The following is an 18,516-nucleotide window of genomic DNA, read 5'->3' on the forward strand; positions in this document are numbered from 1 at the left end:
CCACCACCACCACTTTTCACTGGGTCCTCCCCCAGGCCTTGTACTGAAGGTCCTGGGCCCTGATTCAGCAGTGTGCATGCTGCATTCAAACTGGAAGATTTCTGCATCAGCATAAGGAACCCAATGTAAGAACAGGGAGCTAAGCTATTAGTTTTCCAGGAAAAGGGCTGCATTTAATCATGTTTTCTCCAGCATAAGCCTGTTATCTACAATAATAAACAAGGCTTACATTCTTGAATTATACCAAGTGGAGCAGTCATTTATTCACTAAGTTAGGAAAATTACTAAGTCGTCAGAGGGCTGTAACACCTACTGTGAAATTTCTGCATAGAACTATGTTCAACCCTGTTTACAAACAGAAGCTAGGAGAATTCAGAGGGAAATTTCCATACCATCCATTAGATGACTTGTTCTGCTGGTATACTGTAATTTCTTTTCTTATTTTCTTTTACTTTAGTCTCTAGGAAAAATTAAAGGGAGTTTACTCTTCCCTGGAGGACATATCAGAGATCAGATATCAAGCTGTGAATGCCATTCTTGCAGTAGCATTGGGCCCTTTCTGATGATTCTAGCTGTTTGGTTTCCAAATTTGGCATTTGCTTTCAATTCAGCACATCCTGATAGTATGAAGTGCTCTCCCCTTCTTTCCAAGGAACAGAAATGGAACCTATTTAAGTTAATGGCATCCCCAAATTTAGTTATGGGCACTGAAGAACTGCTTTTTTTTTTTTTCTTGATCTGTGATAAACGACTACATCCATTTCTGTTTTTATCCAGATTTATACCATCATAGCACCCTTGACCTCCATATAACTTCTGCTCATTTACCCCACAAGATGTGCAAGCACATCTTTTTCTTGCTCATGTGTATGGTCCACATCAGTGTGCACAGAGATTGAGAGCCATTTTATTACAACTAAATCACCCTTCATGATCCAAATTCTCATTGTCAGCCAGCACTGGGCCTCTCTAGAGCTGTGTGACTTGAAATGATGATGAGATGTTTTCACGTCATTGAGAAAAGAATCGATTATTTGAAAAATATGGGTTATATTTACACTTTGATAGGATTACACATTCAAGCCCTCAACTCTTTGATCAGAAGAACTCTTTACTAATACGAGTATTTCCASTGCATATGAGTAGACATAATTTTCTGAGGTACTCCTGATTTTTTAAACATTGTTTAAATTACAGTTCTTCCTGGGAAGCAAATTATTGCTATTCTGGTCAGAGCTCATGCTCCAATCCTAAAAGTAGCTGACTGCCTTCTGTTGGCTGTCTTTCCCCAACCTGTAAAGGCTTAGCTCAAGTCACAAAAGTTAGTAGCTGGAAACCAAAGGCAATCACCCTTCTCCCGATTTAATCCCAAATTGCCATCTGAAGTTCCCCACATTCAGCCTTCCAATCCCCTTATTAGACTATTTTAAAAGCGCACCGCAGTGGGGTTCCAACAAAGACCACGTCTCATTGTCACAGGCCTGACCGCCAGTAACTAAAGATCTCACACATGCAGAGTACGCCCTGTGATGAGCAACCGTGTCAAAGAAGGTTCTCTGTTAAAACACTGATGCTTTAAGAGAGGGATTTTCAAAAGCACTCAGCATTCACATAACTGTTCAATGGCGATGCTCCCCAGTTAGGCCAATATTGAACACTTTTGAAAATCCCATCCTACATGTTTACATAAGTCTTTTAATCATTTCTGTCCAGGCTGGCAGGCCTTGGGTGCCAGACAGAGAGAGAGAAAGGATTTTATAAAGCAGAAATAAAAATAAGGAGAGAATTATCTAAGATRCATCAACTCCTTCCATAAAAGGTTATTGCTTTTTAAGGATAAATCAATTCACATTTTTAACAAACAAAGCTGTTAGTCAAAAAATGTCTACAACTAAAATAGTACTTCAAGAATATCAAACATTCCAGTTTGGATACGCATTATGTTGAAAGTCAAAGGCTTAATAACAAAACCGAAGAATATTGAGTATCATTAGAAATGAAGACGTGTTCTGCAATGTCAAGGAGAGCTGATTAAATGGGCAGTTTGTTCTACAATTTGGTCAGTGGCATTTTGGCATTACAGTATAAATGGGTGAAGATTAAGTCATTTCTCAGCTTTCCTTGGCAGAGTCTTTTATTATTTACAATATTTACTTCAGGGAAGTCTTGGCGTATGTCATATTTATCTTACTGAAAAATGGGCCTGTAAATGCCTATCACCTCTTGAACAAAGCAAAGCATTGTGGTACTAATTTGGTTCATGAAGTGTGTAATTCAGCCTCTTTGCACAGGGGCTAAATTTGTCTCCTCCTTTATTAAACAGCTATAAAACATTTTTTTGCTCAGTAGTGAAATAGGCCAGGCCACTGCTGCACACAGTGGCAATCTGGATGGTTGCCTGCATGCAGGAATTGCCACCTTTCAGCATTTGCCCAGTACCACCAGTGTGAACACAGAAGGGACTGCAAGACAAGGAGGACCAAGCACTGTCAGCAGTTGGGGAGAATGGGGCAACAAGTCCTCAGCGATTCCATACACCAAAGAGGAACTCTGCTTTTTTCCTCATTCAGCTTTTCCCACCAAAATCTCTCAGCCCAGACAGCAGTCCTTGTTGCACAGGGTTCATCATCTTGGCTCAGCGAGTGAGATTTTGCTCCAGAAGACCAGGATACTGAGTGAGCAGAACCCCCTCCTTTCCAAGAGATGGTCTGGAGGTAGCAGCAGGTAGATCCATGCCACACGTTCACAGAGTATCAACACAGCAAAAACCCAGCTCACTACTGACTGCATCTTCCGGTGAAGAATTCTTCCCTCCACTAGAAAAAAATGCTCAGCGTTATCACCCATTGAATCCAGATTTGTCCTTATCCTTGCAGACCTGGTACTTTACTTTTCAGTAGTCACATCTCTAACGACCGCTTCTACTTCCACCTGCTGAGATTTCTTTCATGCTTCATTTCAGACTATGTCCTAAGCAGCATCTTCACTATTGCACCTACAACACACTTTGCAGGAGACCTACACCTGCCCGGTGTTTATCGCCACTTTCACTGTCGCATACATAAAGCAGGAGTGTTGCAGAGGACCTTCGAAAGATGAGGTGGAGAAGAGGAAACACAAACACACAACCTCCAGTTATGTACATCTTTTTCTAAAGCAGACATCTTATACACAAATGGGTTGGGAGTAATTTGATATTACAGAGCAACCAAGTATCGAGGAGGGGGAAAATGATGTGTGCAGCTTGCAAATGCAGAGAATAAATACACATTTTTAGTGAATTGAGAGTGTTTAAAATAATTTCACAGACAAGATTCACTTATCACCACAGGTGGCCTGTGTAATAGATGTTTTAGTTGAAGATGCAAAAATTTGGAGTAGCAGGAATTGTTGATTACAAGCAAGAGTGTTTGCACTTAAGATCCTATCAAAAATGATCTTTGTAAGTAAATAATATTAGATTAATCTATTCTTCRGGGGTTATTAAGTGTGAACTCAGAAAACAGCACTGTCTTAATGTTAATTAACAYGAAAAAATGGGGTGGAGGGAGGAGGAGCTGCTTTCATGAAAGTTTCTCATTTCAGCCTCAGAAATATTTATGTTAGAGCAAGAACTGATCCGTAATAATAAATACCCGGTTCTTAAGAATTGTTTTCCATGATAAAGAGTGTGAGGATGCTTGCTTTACATGTGGAAACATTACGATTGATACTCTAGGTAGATCAACTAGAAAGAGAGTGGGATCTCAAAGTAAAGGCTAGCTGGGATGGCCAGCTAGCAGGATAAAACTAAGTGCTTTGCAGCTTTAGAACAAAGATACTGCACTGATTTCCTTTTACCCACAGCACCCACATTACGTAGCTGCCCAAGTGTTGCTTTGTGTCCCAGGCAGCAAAGCAAACACACAAATACTGCTGCGTGCTGTGCCCCAGTGTCCCCTCCTTCAGCCTGACAGACTCTTGTCCCTGTTTGATTTGTTCCAAAATCAGGATGTCACACTTTCCTTAGCCGCACTTGAAGACTACAGAAAGCACCTCTCCTTAGTCACAAGCCAAAACATATTACAGTAACAATTAACCAAAGCTGTTAGCTGTCAGTCTAGGAGATCCTCAGTCTTCCTCCTCTTTGGGCTCCATCCTATTTCCTCCTTTTCCTTCCAGAATGAGCACTGTCCTTCAAAGCTCTCATTTTCTTACCAGGCTGCTGCCTCACAAGCTTCCAGTGCTGCTTCCAGTCAATAAATCTCTTTTTCTCTTCACCCAGGATTTTTCCTAAAAGGTGCTAAGCTACCTGCRGTTTGTTGCAGCCAGCAGGGAGAGGCACAGCCCGGTTAGCGGTCATCCAGGCTACAAAGACAACGGACACTGCAGGGCCCTTTCCCGGAGTATTGTCTGGGGAGATGGGGCACTGCTGCGGAGAGCTGCAAGATTTGATTCATGCACCCAGTCACTGGCAGAAAATTACAGGGGACAAAAGCAGATATAAAGAAGTGGCGTTAAAAATGCAATGATGTGTGTGCATATGGAAGAGAGATGGGCACTTTGGTCCTGGGAAGTTTTAATTGCTATTTGTCTGTAAAAACTAATCATTATTACAACCAAAAGAGGAACCAACAAGTTCCATTTAACTAGAAGAATATACAATCATAACATCACTGTCTGAAAAAAAAAAAAGTAAATTTAAAAGTGTATTGGCGGTTTTATGCCTCACTTATCCCCATGGTCTTACATATCCTGTAAAAAAAAAAATCCAATGTAGCAAAAAACTCATGTACTGCTCAGATGGTATTACAGATAGGTACATATCACATCCATCTTGCAGCAAGAAGAAGTGATATAAATGGGTGCAGCGGAAAGTGAAAAAATGCAGATTTATTATCAATCCAAGGTTCCAATCCTGAAATTGCTGCACAAACAGAACACCCAACCTACGAGACTTTTGTATCCASAGACACTGTATGGGATTGGCTTCTACCATGCTTGCTAACACAATGGAGGCAGGCTTTTTCCTCCAGATTTTGCCATAAAAACATAAAGTGCAGCTATTTCATGCATTTATTTTCAGCTACCAGTAATCTATTTGTCACTACCAGCTTGTAGCAATTACATACGGTGGCCATTATACATACATGAATATCCTATACCATGCTTTTAGTATCCTGAACGCTAAAAATAAAGGAGCACAGTCGTGCTKACTTAATAAACTTTGTAACAGCCTGAAATAAAGAATGGGGATTTTTCAAAAGAAAAACATGCACGTACTCCTCTTAGTGAAACCTTTTTTGAATAGTACCTGTCCAACGCCAACCAAATCTACACTCTTTCTTTCATGCATCAATGCCACTTCGTTCAGACTGGCTGGCTTTTTCTGTAGTGACCCCTTCTTGCCTTCTGTATTATTTAAGGAGATTTATAGTTGGGTGTCTCGTGTGGTGAAACATGAGCTCTGACCCCCAGGCTTGGGAGTCGTCAGGGAGAAACATTAATATTATGCCACATTAGGGACGAAAACTCATCAGTAGCAGCAAACCAAATGACAAAGTGAAACATGATGCTTCTTGTCATGCATGACACTAAACAGTTAAACATACCCAAAAAGCTGTGCCCTCTAACGTGTCAACTGCTATTTTGCACCAATGCAATGAACAGTGGTCCAAATCTTAGCTCCTGTGCCTCAGCTGGGGTTGCTGCTGCTAAGGGGGATACAGAAGAATCTAGTCACTGCAGTCAACAGCCATATCACACTGTGTTGTGTAAAAGCACAAATATCAACAATAATTGCCAAAAAGAACATACTATCTATGCAGTAGAGGTGGAGGATGGATGGGGAAAAAGAGACACAGCCTATAGGCAGGACATTAGGAGTTTTAGCTCAGAGGCGTGAAATGGCTTCTCCAAAAATGCACTAGAAATCTGTACCAGAGCAAGGGACTTTCCTGAGACCCCCCCATCCAGTAACCTTACACCGTGTGACACTTCTTCACCCAAACTCTTTACAGCTCCTGCTTACCTAACCAGCAGAATCATTTTACCAGCAAACGCCTGAGTTCCAGGATAGATCAGTGCCCACAGAAGGGTGCAAAAACCTTCAACTTGGTTTTAGAAAGGGCTGGATAATTTAATGACTGGTAAAACCAGTTGTGATGCGTCATAATAAAAATAGGTGTTAACAGCCAAAGCTTCAGGGAATAAGCAGATTGCCACACGGTTAAGCAAGGATTTTCTAGTCTGAATCCCGTGAACAGAATTTTGGTTTTGCAGAATATTTGAAGTAAGAACACACACATACATAAATGAGCATCTTTTCTGCACTTTCCTAGACGCTAATGTCAGCAATGCTTAAAGACTACAGAAATTCTAAGTCTGAATGACGAACACAGAGTCTGCTCTACCATGAATGCAGTTATTAAGCATTCAAATATTATTCACACGGACTTTTTGCTCAGATGTGGTTTGCACATTACCTTATTTGTCAATAATTAACTAAAAAATAAATTTGGAAGGAAAGGTAAGGAGAAAGAGAAAAGGAAGAAAAGAAAAAGAAATGAGAAGAAAAGGGGAAGACAGGCAAAGGGAGTCTCTGCTTCTTAGCACAGGCCTCATGAAGACCTGTGAGCTTGAGCTACCTTGATGAAATTAGAGAAGGAGTAAAGAAATGTATGTTTAATCACTGAGGCAGATATGACTTTTTAAAAACCATATATTTTATTTAAATATGATTTCCTTTTCATAATAAAAAATTTATTAGTATGTACTTTCTGACTAATCTCAGCAATACCTGGTAATATTGCCATATCTTTAAATATTTCTTAGAACAAATGATCTTGGGTCTTGGCGTATGCCGTTCGCACGTATGTGTGTGAGGAAGTTCCTGTTCCTCATTTATAGATCACAATTTGCTTTCTCTGGACCTGTTCATTTTATGCCTTTACTTGAAATGTTTAGAAAACCAAAAGCTGAGCAGGCAAGACGTTTCRTCAGACATTAATCAGACACGCTGATCCTAGGGCGAAAATGAGGCATTGGCAGGCKCTTTCACCAGCTTCGTATACTGCTTTTGTACCTTGCTGAGCTCTTAAAATTCTGGCGTGCTGGAACAGTTGTGGAGTCCTGTTTAATTCATACTTCTCCTCACACACTGCTAATACCATAACTTACATGCTCTGCAAAGAACAGGCACAGACCCTCTTCTTCTGACTGGTCTGCTTACTAAATACACACATGGACCTGCGTAATGCAGAACTCTGTGTCAAAAATGGAGGATTAAGGGATATTTTATTCTATATACCCTTTAAAGACCGGAAATACATCTCACTTGCAAGATCAAAAACCTGGCTTCTGTAAAAGGTGTACATCAACAACGGTTTAGGTATGTCTTTCAAAACCCATCTGCTCTTTTTATTAATAGTCTAAATCAACTTGTAGTGCAGYATATATACCCTGGAAATTCTGGGCTGCAAATTTTGTGTTGCATAAATACTGCTAATGGAGAAACACTTTTCACTGTAAACAATTTGCATACATTCTCTGGTCTTTTCAACAAAAATTATCAACCTAAAATTTCAATTGTCAGATTCTTCCCATAAGGAAGAAATTTCTGAAAAGTGTGGCTTAAGGCACACTCATAAGTTCATAGGTGTGAGGCACAAAAGATTTTCACTTTTCAAGAAAATTAAACAATAMAAATGAATACCAAATTTTCCAAGCTCATTCCTCCTATCAGTTTCAGATCTATCCTGCTGCACTTGTAAGAACAGTTTAATTTACTTTCTGCTACTTCCACAAGTTTTATATACRCTCCCTGTAAATAAAAAGAACACCCTATATATGGGGGATGATGAGAAAAATGCCCATGATTAACACAAGAACAGAAATCCGTATTGTCTTGAGATAACTGCACACTTCAGATATGGCAGGGAAGGGTTGGGTTTTTTTTTTTTCTTTTTTTTTTCTTTTCTTTTTTTTTTTTAAAAAGTGAATATTCAAAACCACCTCTAGGCTGGAAAGTGTAAAGACCAGGGACAATTTACAAATTTATAAATGCAGAGAGAAACTGGCAGCCAGAGGACAAATGCTAAGATCATGTGCTTCCCAAGCCTGCAGACTTTCAATTAAATTAAGATCTAATAATTGTGAATACATTAGGAAATATCAAAGACTGAAATCAGAATACAAACAGAAAGAAGGGGAATATTTTCAACAGATCTGTTATTTTGCAAAGCATAGTCAACTCTCTATGTAACAGCCATGACTAGTCAGTTGAAGTTTCACAAATGCTAATCAGGGAGAGGGTTTTTCAATGAATTTCAGAGTAAATAAATTGAGAGCTCTGGAGAAAGCCACCRCATTTTTAAGTCTTTCTGGCTGAAGGGAATTTTCCACTTCAGTYTAGAGACTTTTTTGTCTGAGTATTTCCCCCAATATGCAGAGTCAGGAAACCAGACTTCCCACCCAGGAAGGGCTCACAAGCACAAACTCAAGCAGAGATGAGCGCTGCACAAAGCTTCATCTTCGTCTTCACTGTGCTTTTAGCAAGGGCAAGTCAGGTCCGACACAAAACTCATGAGAAAGGGCATGTAGCATAGGGAGATGTGGGTAAGGTCAAGACTGCAAGCGCTGCAATCTGAGGGAGTCTGGGACAGATGAACAGCCCAGGAGCAGCTCTGCTAACTCACAAGGACTAAGATGGTGCAGCTGCTGGGGACACTCGTTTCCAGAGCACCCCACAGAAACTTCCCAGCAAGGCTCATCCCGAGGAGGAAGACGCTTCTCCCCGTGCAGACGGAAAACCCCAGGGACACCAGAAGCAGCAACAACACTGGAGCCAAGTTTGAGGAACCCTGAGTCTGCCCAGGGCAACCAGCCAGCACCAAAGAGTCATTTCCAGGATGGCCAAACTTCTCCAAAAACAAGGCGTTGAGGCCAGGCATTGTACTGATACCTTTAAGCTCTCGCAGCCTCTCACATGGGTTGCAGTATTTTTTCCGTGTCTGTATCTATGCAGCAACTGCCCTTGTCCCTGCAGCCACCTCTGCCGGATACCCCACCAGTAACAGGAGGCTCTGACGAAGACAGTGCACCCCCCTGCGAGTTTCAGAGTTCGTGTAGAAAATCAGAGTTACTAGTTTTACAATACTATTTTCATTTCCTGCTTGTGATCCCAGTGCAGTAAAGTATTTAAGCATGTGCTTTAAACTTTGCCCTAGGAAAGCATTTACGCGTATGCTTAAAACGCACTGGTTGCTGGTGATTTTCCTGACTCTGAAAAGTGCAGAACGAGGCTAACRTGGGATAATTAACATTTGCAGCACAATTTCTGTTCATTCGAATTTCACTTTCTGCTCAAAAATACACTTAAGATTTCCATGCTGCTCTTTAGAGTAACTTTCAATCAATACAACAATTTAAAAAAATAATTTAATGTGATAAAAAGCCTGAAGTAAATATGTCCAACAAAAATAAAGTTTTTGCAAATAGAAACACCAAGATTTTCATTTCACTCTAGAAAATGAAGGAAACTTGCTTAGAAACAAGTTAAATGAGCTATGGATTTTTCGAAGAAAAGTTTTTKTTTTTTTTTTTTTAAGATGAATGAATTGACAGATGTTTTACTAAAATCATAAAGACAAGATGGCAATAATTTCTGGGTATGTTAGCTAAACTACTGCTATCTGGATCATGCGATGCACGTGAGCAGAGTTTTCACCTTAGGTGCAGAAGCAGTTCAGCAGTTTGAAAGTCACTCACAGGAGGATRGCCATAATCTATGCACTGGCTTTCATACTCCTAACCAAGAACATTATCAAGAAAGGGGCAGATATAAATATACTTGCGTGTAACTTTAGCAACATATTTAAGGTGGGTGCTTATTAATATCATGAAGGTATGATTCTTAATGATCTGGGAGCACAGCCCTATACAGGTTTGAATAATGGCGTTGTCTCATTGCATGCATAGTTTGTGCTTTTGTCTCAGACAGGTTCATTTTTCACTGGAGGGGAAAGGTTCATATCGCACGAGGGGGGTAACCAGTTGATGTTACAAGGCTGACGATTAGCCCCCTCGCTGTTCCACATGACACTGGGAAGGACTCCAGCAGGCATCCTTAATGCCTGCTTCAGCATCTTGAAGAAATTAATGAACGCAGCTTCGATGGCAAAACATTTCAATCAACCCCAACCAGCTGTGCCTACCATTTTTTAAAAATGTATATATAATTTATCTATTTACTTAAGAACAGGCTTATCAAAAGTTTTTTTGAAGGATACAAGCCACTTTGGGAGTGCCAGAGGGAGGAAGAGAATGGAAGAAGGACAATAGTGGTTAGTGCCAAAAGATGCGCGATGGCCCCTGTGTTTGTTGAACAAATTAAGCACGTTCTGGTTTTTCACCTGCTGAAGTAGCAGCAGTGCATATGGCCCAGAAGTTAAAAATAAGGAAATATGCATACATTACCATACTTAATGGACGACCCTCTCCATTTAATATGCAAATTTCCTGAAATATTACTGAATGCCGTCTGTTCTAAATGAATAAATTTGAATTGCAATTAGAATAATCCTTTATAATTAATGAAAACTGTCAATTTTGGTTCATAAGTAATTTGATTAACAGGATGATGGGACACTTATCAAGTTCACTGGACTGCTAGGGTATGAGAAAGCTGACAGGGAAAATAAGGTGGTCCAGGCACTTAGGCACCACTGGAATATTATCCTAAATTATTGATAACACAAGCTAATGAACTTCAGAAAGTGAACTCTGCGTGCTTTATTTAAAGGGACAGTGCAGTGGGGTGAGAAGCACTAGTTTGGTCATGATAGCCTTCTCCAAAACGAGCTCCTGCCATTGCCAGCTCTCAGCAAAAAAAAGATCCACAGGCTACAACACACACCTACTTAAACCTGAAATTTACACTTTCCAGCTGCTTCCAGAGAGGGAAAAAATGTTCACACAATAAATGTAAGAAAGGGACAATGTAAGCCAGGTGGAGCACAGTTTATATAATGTACCGCAGACACTATTTTATGTTGTATTTCCACTGCTTAAAAAATGGCACTCACTACACCTGGTTTTCCATCCYTTTTCTTCCTATCATCCACCACATGATTGGCCAGCAATACCTTTTTTAAAATGTGCTTTCACTAATTGAAAGCAGGAGAATGTTAATGTATCGGTTTCCATTTTATAAGAAAAGCAATTAGAAGAACAAAACAGGCACTACACACCCAAGAAAAGCCCCAGCTCTGCGGCCATCACTTCCCTCAATCTACGTCTTCACTGACATCAGTGCAACGCTGCTGCAGATGGGAAAGATGACTGCAGGCCAAAACTCCRGGCTGATGTACCACTCCCTGTGTAATTCCATTAACTCTGGGGGTCAGGGAGGATGTAATCCAAYGCAGAAGTTGCCCCTAATGGCATTTTAAATCAGTACGTCCACCAGCACACACAGGCTGCAATTCTCATCATCTACCTCCCGACTCCAAAGGTGAGTAATATCAGTGAACTTTAGCAAAAACAGCAAACCCGTGGCGGTGGTTTGAGGTCTGGGGATGTTAAGTCTCCCCGATCAGTTTAGTTCTTGAGTAGGGAGATCAGCTGGTTTTGCCATCTTCCTTTAAGATCGGTCTAGTGAAATCAGAAGGCGCTTTTCTTTCTTTTGCCCTTAATCTGTCTTCTTACAAAGACGTTCCTCTAAAAACATGCTTCGCTCCATACGCATCATTAACCTCTCTTATGGAACTATGTCATAGGATATCTATTGCATATGGCATTTATTTTATGGACTTATTCCATATCACCTTCACGCAGCCAACAGCACAATTCCGAATGCAACTTCAGAGCACTATCTCATTCCAAACATCCTGATGGAGCATATCCTGGATACACCCACACAATATAAATGGAATCCAATGCAATCCGGCCTTTTTTATTCTGCAAACAACACAACAAGCTGAAAACGGTGAAATCACACGCCGAACGAGACTACCCTTGGTCTGAACGCAGGCACGGTGCCAGTGGATTCTGGGAGAGCATTTGTAAAAGCCTGCTATTGTATAACAAAAGCCAGCGTGCACGAGCAAGGTATGTTTTTAAACCATTACAACTCTGTGAACTCAAAACAGATTTTCTGCAAATCACAGAACGACACTTCTGCAACCTAGGGACTAAATCTCTGCTAGATTTCAAATTCTTGCACTCTAATCACTGAGGCACCAGCACAGCTTACAGAGAGGCCACAAGTTTAGCTTGAGTAAAACGTGTGTGTTCACATACTCAAGAATAATATCTCATTTTTTAATCAAACTTTCTGATAATGTTCACGTCTTGCCTCATGTAGAATGTTTCAACCCAGGAGGTAACATCTGTCAGAAGTAAAAGCATCTGGAAAAGACTTTTTGGAACTGAAAATCTCCAAACCACAGGTGTTGTTATAGGTAGACATTATTGGAATTTGCAAAGCCAGAAATGAGTTCATTTTACTAACCCTGACCTATATTCCCATGCAGCCATTTTAGCTTGTTTCAGCAAGAAAAGATAGTTTCAACAGCATTGAGCCAAATCAGATATACCCAAATGCCTTTGTGCCTTGGTACAGTGCTCTTCAGTGTGGCAAGTAAACCACATAACAAAAAAAAAAAAAAAAAAAAAAAAAGGAAAGAAAAAAAACGCCATAATTGGCCAGTGGGCCAGTTTCCTGTCTTCTTCCCCTGAGGCAATCAGGACATTTTTTTAGGCTCATTTCCTAAGGAAATGAGGATCTGTGAGATCACACTGTCTGTTCAGGAGTCCCTCCCCCCAGTAATTCTTAACTCCTTGCCCATTTTCTATGGAAGTCTCAAAAAAGTAAAGTTCTAACATTTTTGTGAAAATACATGGCTTAACAGAAAAAGAAGCTAGTGCTGCCATGGAAGGAAAGGCAGGTATAACTCATTTAGACAGGCCACAGGCAAGCAGAGAAGCAGCAAATCCTGCTGGGCTGTGCTACGATGCAAGGGAGCACAGGGTCCAGGGAGCACAGTTAAGGGACGGTTATAAAGGAAGACAGGAGAGGCCCCGGTGTTTGCAGAGGAACTTAGGTTCATAGGAAAGTAGTGAGAATATTGGAGTGAGGGCTATAAAGGTTACGTCAGTGATCAAAAAGCATTACGGGGACAAGCGGACATGATGAATGGAGTTATTGTGATAAAGGAGCACCAGGAACATAATACAAATCTGTAGAAAAACAGGTTTTAGTTTCATTAGTTCCACTGCTCATGGAACAGACCATTATTTCAATAAAGCTATACCCTTTTTTATATACATACATACATACATACATATATATATGTTTCTACCTTCCCTTCACCATGCTTTTGAACTTCTCCTTTTCTTTCTTGCAGGTTTCACTGTGGCTGTGGGAAAGCATCCTTTGCAAGGCACCAGTAGAACTGCATAAGGAAATTGTCAATCATGCATGTAAACATAAGAAAGGTTACATTTATGTCACTGACTTCACTCCTTAACGGGATGTGGAAATTATGTGCAGGCCCATCGTGTCCTTTTTCATTATCTTTTACTTTGATTTTCTTAAGAAGGGACTTTTTTTTTCTTTTTTTTCTTTTCTCAGAATCACTTTAGGGACTCTTAGGGAGCGTTAGCATCCTACTTAGGAAAAGRAGAAGGGAGAACAGCCTCTAACTCACTGTGTGACTACAGCAAATGCAATGCGAACAGGGAAGTTAAGTAGTCCAGCGACTAGACCACGAGCCCATACTTTCCCTAAAAATCTACCACCCTAAAGCARGTAATCAACTAGCATTAGCCATTTGGGTCTGTGAAGGTTAAACCAGGCTAATTTGGATAAGTAAGCACCAGCCAAAGCAGAACTACACAAAATGATTGGCAAAATCTTCCCTTTTGTGTTTGCAGTATCTTATTCTCCACATAAAGAATACAAGTTCTTTACGATTCCAGGAAAGCAATGAAATCCATCTAAATGAGGAAACAACACTTCAGCCGAAGTACAGCTGAAGTTTCCTAGTGCAATCTCTCATTCCAACTGTTTGCACAACACGGCAGAGTTCCATTTAATGCAGTTCTAGGTTCTGCAGTCAGATAAGATTGAACCATCCACTAAACCACTAGCAACAGCATYAAAGAAGTAGCTGAAGGACATACAAACATGTTGGACAGAAAAATGCCTCTATTTAATACTCTGACATATGAATGGGAAGGATAAATATAACATTCTCCTAGTAGAGGTTTAGAATTATGACGGTAAAGAGCAATCCTCAGCAGGTGAGGAAAAATATCTGTGGGGAAAATAACTGAAGTTTGGAATCTTTTCCCTTGGGTGATATCAGTAGCCATTCTATCAAATAGAACCTATCTATCCTTATTTTATTCCTATTATCGTGGCATCCAAGAACCATTATCATTTGCTCTTCTTGGTGACTAATGCTGAAACAATCATGTCAAGGGGAAATAGAAAATAAGAAAAAGATTCCAAGGCAGATTTTAGGTGCATAAAGCCTTTTGGATATGGATGTAAATAACACTTCTTATTCATGCTGCTTAAACATATATATTTTTTCTTTCATTGTTTGCTCAGTTAAGAAAATGAACCACTTTCAAACTGTTGAGATTGGGAAAGTAAGGTAGAAACAGGGTGAGTTTGCCCCAAACAAATGAAAGTCTTTGAGTGAATTATGGTCTTACTAGTTTCTTTTTTAAGATACATCAAGGCATTTCAGTATGTGTCAATAAAAGCCCACCTGGAGGAAGAAATTACAGAGCACTGGAAAGAACGCCAAGATTACTCAAGTCTTTGTGTTTTCATTTGTTTTAAATCTGTGTGTTGTTAAAACAAATGTAGAAATTAGCCATATGGGAACTGAGTTTTGGTGCAATATCTTCATCTGTCACCGCATTTGGAAAAAAGCGCACACACAACAAGATCAGTGGCCAGGGAGGGAGGGTGAGAACGGCACACAAGGAAACAATGCTGAACATATGCACAGGATTTCGACCTCGCAGCATGGTGACTAATGATTATTTCATAAATACTGAAGYTGTGATGGATTATTAGTACTGAAGGGGTACATTTTCAAAGATTGTCTTACAGTTATTGTATAGAAAGGTAGTTCACATACCTCACTGGGACAACCTGCCTTTATATGCAGCGTATCTTACCCAAACGAAAACCACACACACTATTTTCAATTCAAACCTTAGACCCAATGCATGTAAGACAGGGGCTTAATAGCTTTCCAAACTCTCATTTGGCCTCAGTTATACAACCAGCTGACACTGAAAATAATTAATGCCCTTTAGGACTCGCATCTGCTCCTATGGTACCATGTCAAGGTTTTTAATTGGGCTATTTTGGCATTTGGAGACAATGGCAAGGTGAAATAACCTTTCTTTAATATTTCTGAGGTCAGAAGTTAGTCCTGCCAAAGGTCATCCTTCAGGTTCACAAATGAGTCATTTGTATCACCTAATGCAATCTGTGACTTGCAAATTGCACTGGGAGATGTTATAGTGCATTAATTAGTCCATGTGGTGAATACTGAATTCATCATTACCACTGAAGCCTGTGCAGGCGTGCCAATACTCGTTTTGGTGGGTTGCAGTAGCTGATTATATTACRTATTCTCCTTCTAACCGTGGCCTTTAATATCAGGCCTTGTTTGCTGCTAAAAGCAATGGCAAGGATGAACTGGTTCTCTCTCACTGAACAGTGCAACGGAGCCACCTCAGCCCACTGCATTTGGCTTCTACTTCACAGATACTCCCAGAACAGACACCATCACTGGATTGCACTCACAGGTCAGGAGGCTGGTTGAAACTTCAGAAACTGAGGTGTTTTACTTGTCCTCTGCTCTTCTGAGCCTAAAGGGCAATTCTGATTTTTCTTTTTTTTTTTTTCTTTTCTTTTTTTTTAAGGTTGGCTAGTTGGTTTCCTCCATAGCTGAAGAGATTAGAAGCTTTAAAAACAGACAGGCATAAACAGCAATTAACTGCAATTCTCAAGTGACCACATGTCTACAAAAGCAGGGTCTACTGCAAAAGCACGATAAAATTGCACGAGCTGCACTAGCATCTTCCAGTGAGGATCTGGTTATCCTTTTCATCTGACAAAAGTTGCAAGTCTCCCATATTTTACCTTCAAAAGCCATTCGTGGCCATCAGTTTGTACAGGGGACTGAAAACRGGCTCATGGCTGAGGCAGCTTGGCGCAGGGCAGAGGTGTGTGGGCTGCAGAAATAGCAGGGTTATCCCCACATTCGCGCTCCTCCGACCCAAGAACCTCTCCGGGCAGACTAGGGGTGGCTCCGTCACCCCACGGCCCCGCAGCCCCACCTGTACTGAAACTCCACGGCTGGTGCTTTGGCCCCTTCATTCCTCGTGGCATGCTGCCCTGCCACCTATCTTTTTTAGGGACCTTCTGTGCCCATCAACAGCAGGTGATTATTTACTCCTAAGTCCATCTTTTATAAAACTAAATTCAATTAAGCTTTCGTATTTCAAGGAAACCTCACAAAGAATTCCACCCTAAAGCCACAGTCTGATCGTTCAGCTGGTTGGCAGCTATTGCCTATAATGAAGGGATTATTAATTTCTGTTTCAGAGGGATAGGAGATCAGGATATGGACACGGCATGACTGTACCATCTGTGCAGTTGACATATATTGATTCATACCATCTTCCCATCTGTCCTTGACACTACAGAGCATCAGAGGTCACAATCAACTCTTTGCTGGAATTCCCCCAAAAAAACAAGTTTTCATCCAGTTCCTGTCAAAAAATGCTTAAATCCACTTTTACAGAAAATGGATCGCCTCCTCAACCTATTATGGAAACCTATACAGAGCCTACATTTTGGCCTTTTAAGTATACACTGGACAAAAAATGTAGTAATGACCAATATCATCAAACACTGACAAATAGGAGCTTCAAAGTACCTTAATGAAATACTCAAAGTAAAATATAGCTCTTGAAACAATAAGGGGTTGAAGAAGCTACGAAAATTACTAAAGCTCTCAAGAGATTTACGTACATATACTGCACTAGATACAACAACCAATCAAAATAGAAGGTAGAGAAATGTGAAGTTTGGTTGCATGTGCTTATGGAAAGTGGTGGGGAAAAAATGAAAAGCTGCAGCTGAGTAAATCATGAAATGCATCGAAGTCTCTGGAGAGGGCCTAGTTTTGTTTTCATGATAGGTATCATTTTTTTTCCTGTCATTCTATGCAAATTGCTAATAGCTAAGAAATGAAAACTTTTGAAACGGCCATTTCTGGCTTTTGTCAGCTTAAATATTTCATCTGACATAGCCCACAATATAACTGGCAGCACTGTGTGTAATCTAGGCTTAAACAGCACTCATGCGAAACTGTGTTTTCGGTGAGTTACAACTGTCCCAGAACAGCCTTGGGTTAAAATAAGTCATGCTTTTTTCTCACTCCAAAGAACTGGTTGAAGAAAATCCAGTCAGTTTTGAGCAATTCTGGAATTTAAGAAAGGCTGTGGTAGACAAAAAGTGGCAATTACCCAATGATTTGTTGTTGTTCTCGTCGTTGTCACAGCAATGAATGCAGAAGTTAATCATCAAACTTATATTTAATAAAATTTAGCGCTAACGCGTTATTTGGGCTATCTTACGAAAGTTATACTAACTGAAATTAGAAAAGTCTTCATAAACATGACTTTACCTTCTTTTTCTCAAGTGAAAAATCATAAGGCGAGAAGACAGCATGGTCTCCCTGGGCAACAGAASGCCCCAAACACGAGGTCGTCACCCAGGCTTTGATTTATGGCCATGGCTAACACTACTAAACTCTACCAATACCTGTTTCTGTACTCCAAGTATTTGAATAATTTGAAATATCTCCATTAGTGCAACAGCAGAATAAAAGTCGCAACCAAAGAGTCCACACAGGMTCCAACGTGTTCTGCCAAGACGGCTCGGCCAACGGCAACATGCCAGGAAAGCGACGGACCGGCCAGCCAAGAGCTCTCAGGTGATACCAGTGGCTTGACAGGTACATCCCTACCTGGCTACTCGTCCCCGTTTGCCAGCGTGGTCTGCTACAGCCAAGGACAACTAGTGCTCCAGCTTGTGTTAAGTGCTCAGCGGCTCCGGAAAGGCGGTGAGGGCGGCACGCTCGCGCTGTGGTTTATCCCCGATACCTCACACCTGCATCAGCTGTGCTCGCCCAGCAGACGCATTTAAGACTTGGCTTTCGAGCACGTCCATCCAAACCAGGCGACGCAGCCTCAGGGTGCTCTGGCTGCCTGCCCTCCACGGGGCGTGCGCCAGACATCCTCCTCCACCCGTCTCGCGCGTGCCAGCATGGTGCCAGGACAGTGCCTACCCTGTCTGCACACCTCCTTCCCTTCAGGCCGGGGCTGGGAACCGTCCCCACATCCCCGTCTGACAGCCCTGCCACGAGGCACTCGTTTTGCCAAGCAACCTCCAGGATCTCGTGAGGGCAAAGGTTTATAGCACGAGGTGATGGCAGG

General features: G+C 41.0%; 1 protein-coding gene across 1 annotated transcript in view; it reads right to left on the reverse strand.

Annotated features, from left to right (window-relative positions):
* Positions 1 to 18,516, reverse strand: part of EBF1 (EBF transcription factor 1) — a 266,385-nt gene that overhangs the window by 140,355 nt on the left and 107,514 nt on the right. The window lies entirely within an intron of this gene.

Source organism: Rhea americana, unplaced genomic scaffold (assembly GCF_003343005.1).
Source record: "Rhea americana isolate MKP2758 unplaced genomic scaffold, rheAme1 scaffold_51, whole genome shotgun sequence".
Taxonomy (NCBI): domain Eukaryota; kingdom Metazoa; phylum Chordata; class Aves; order Rheiformes; family Rheidae; genus Rhea; species Rhea americana.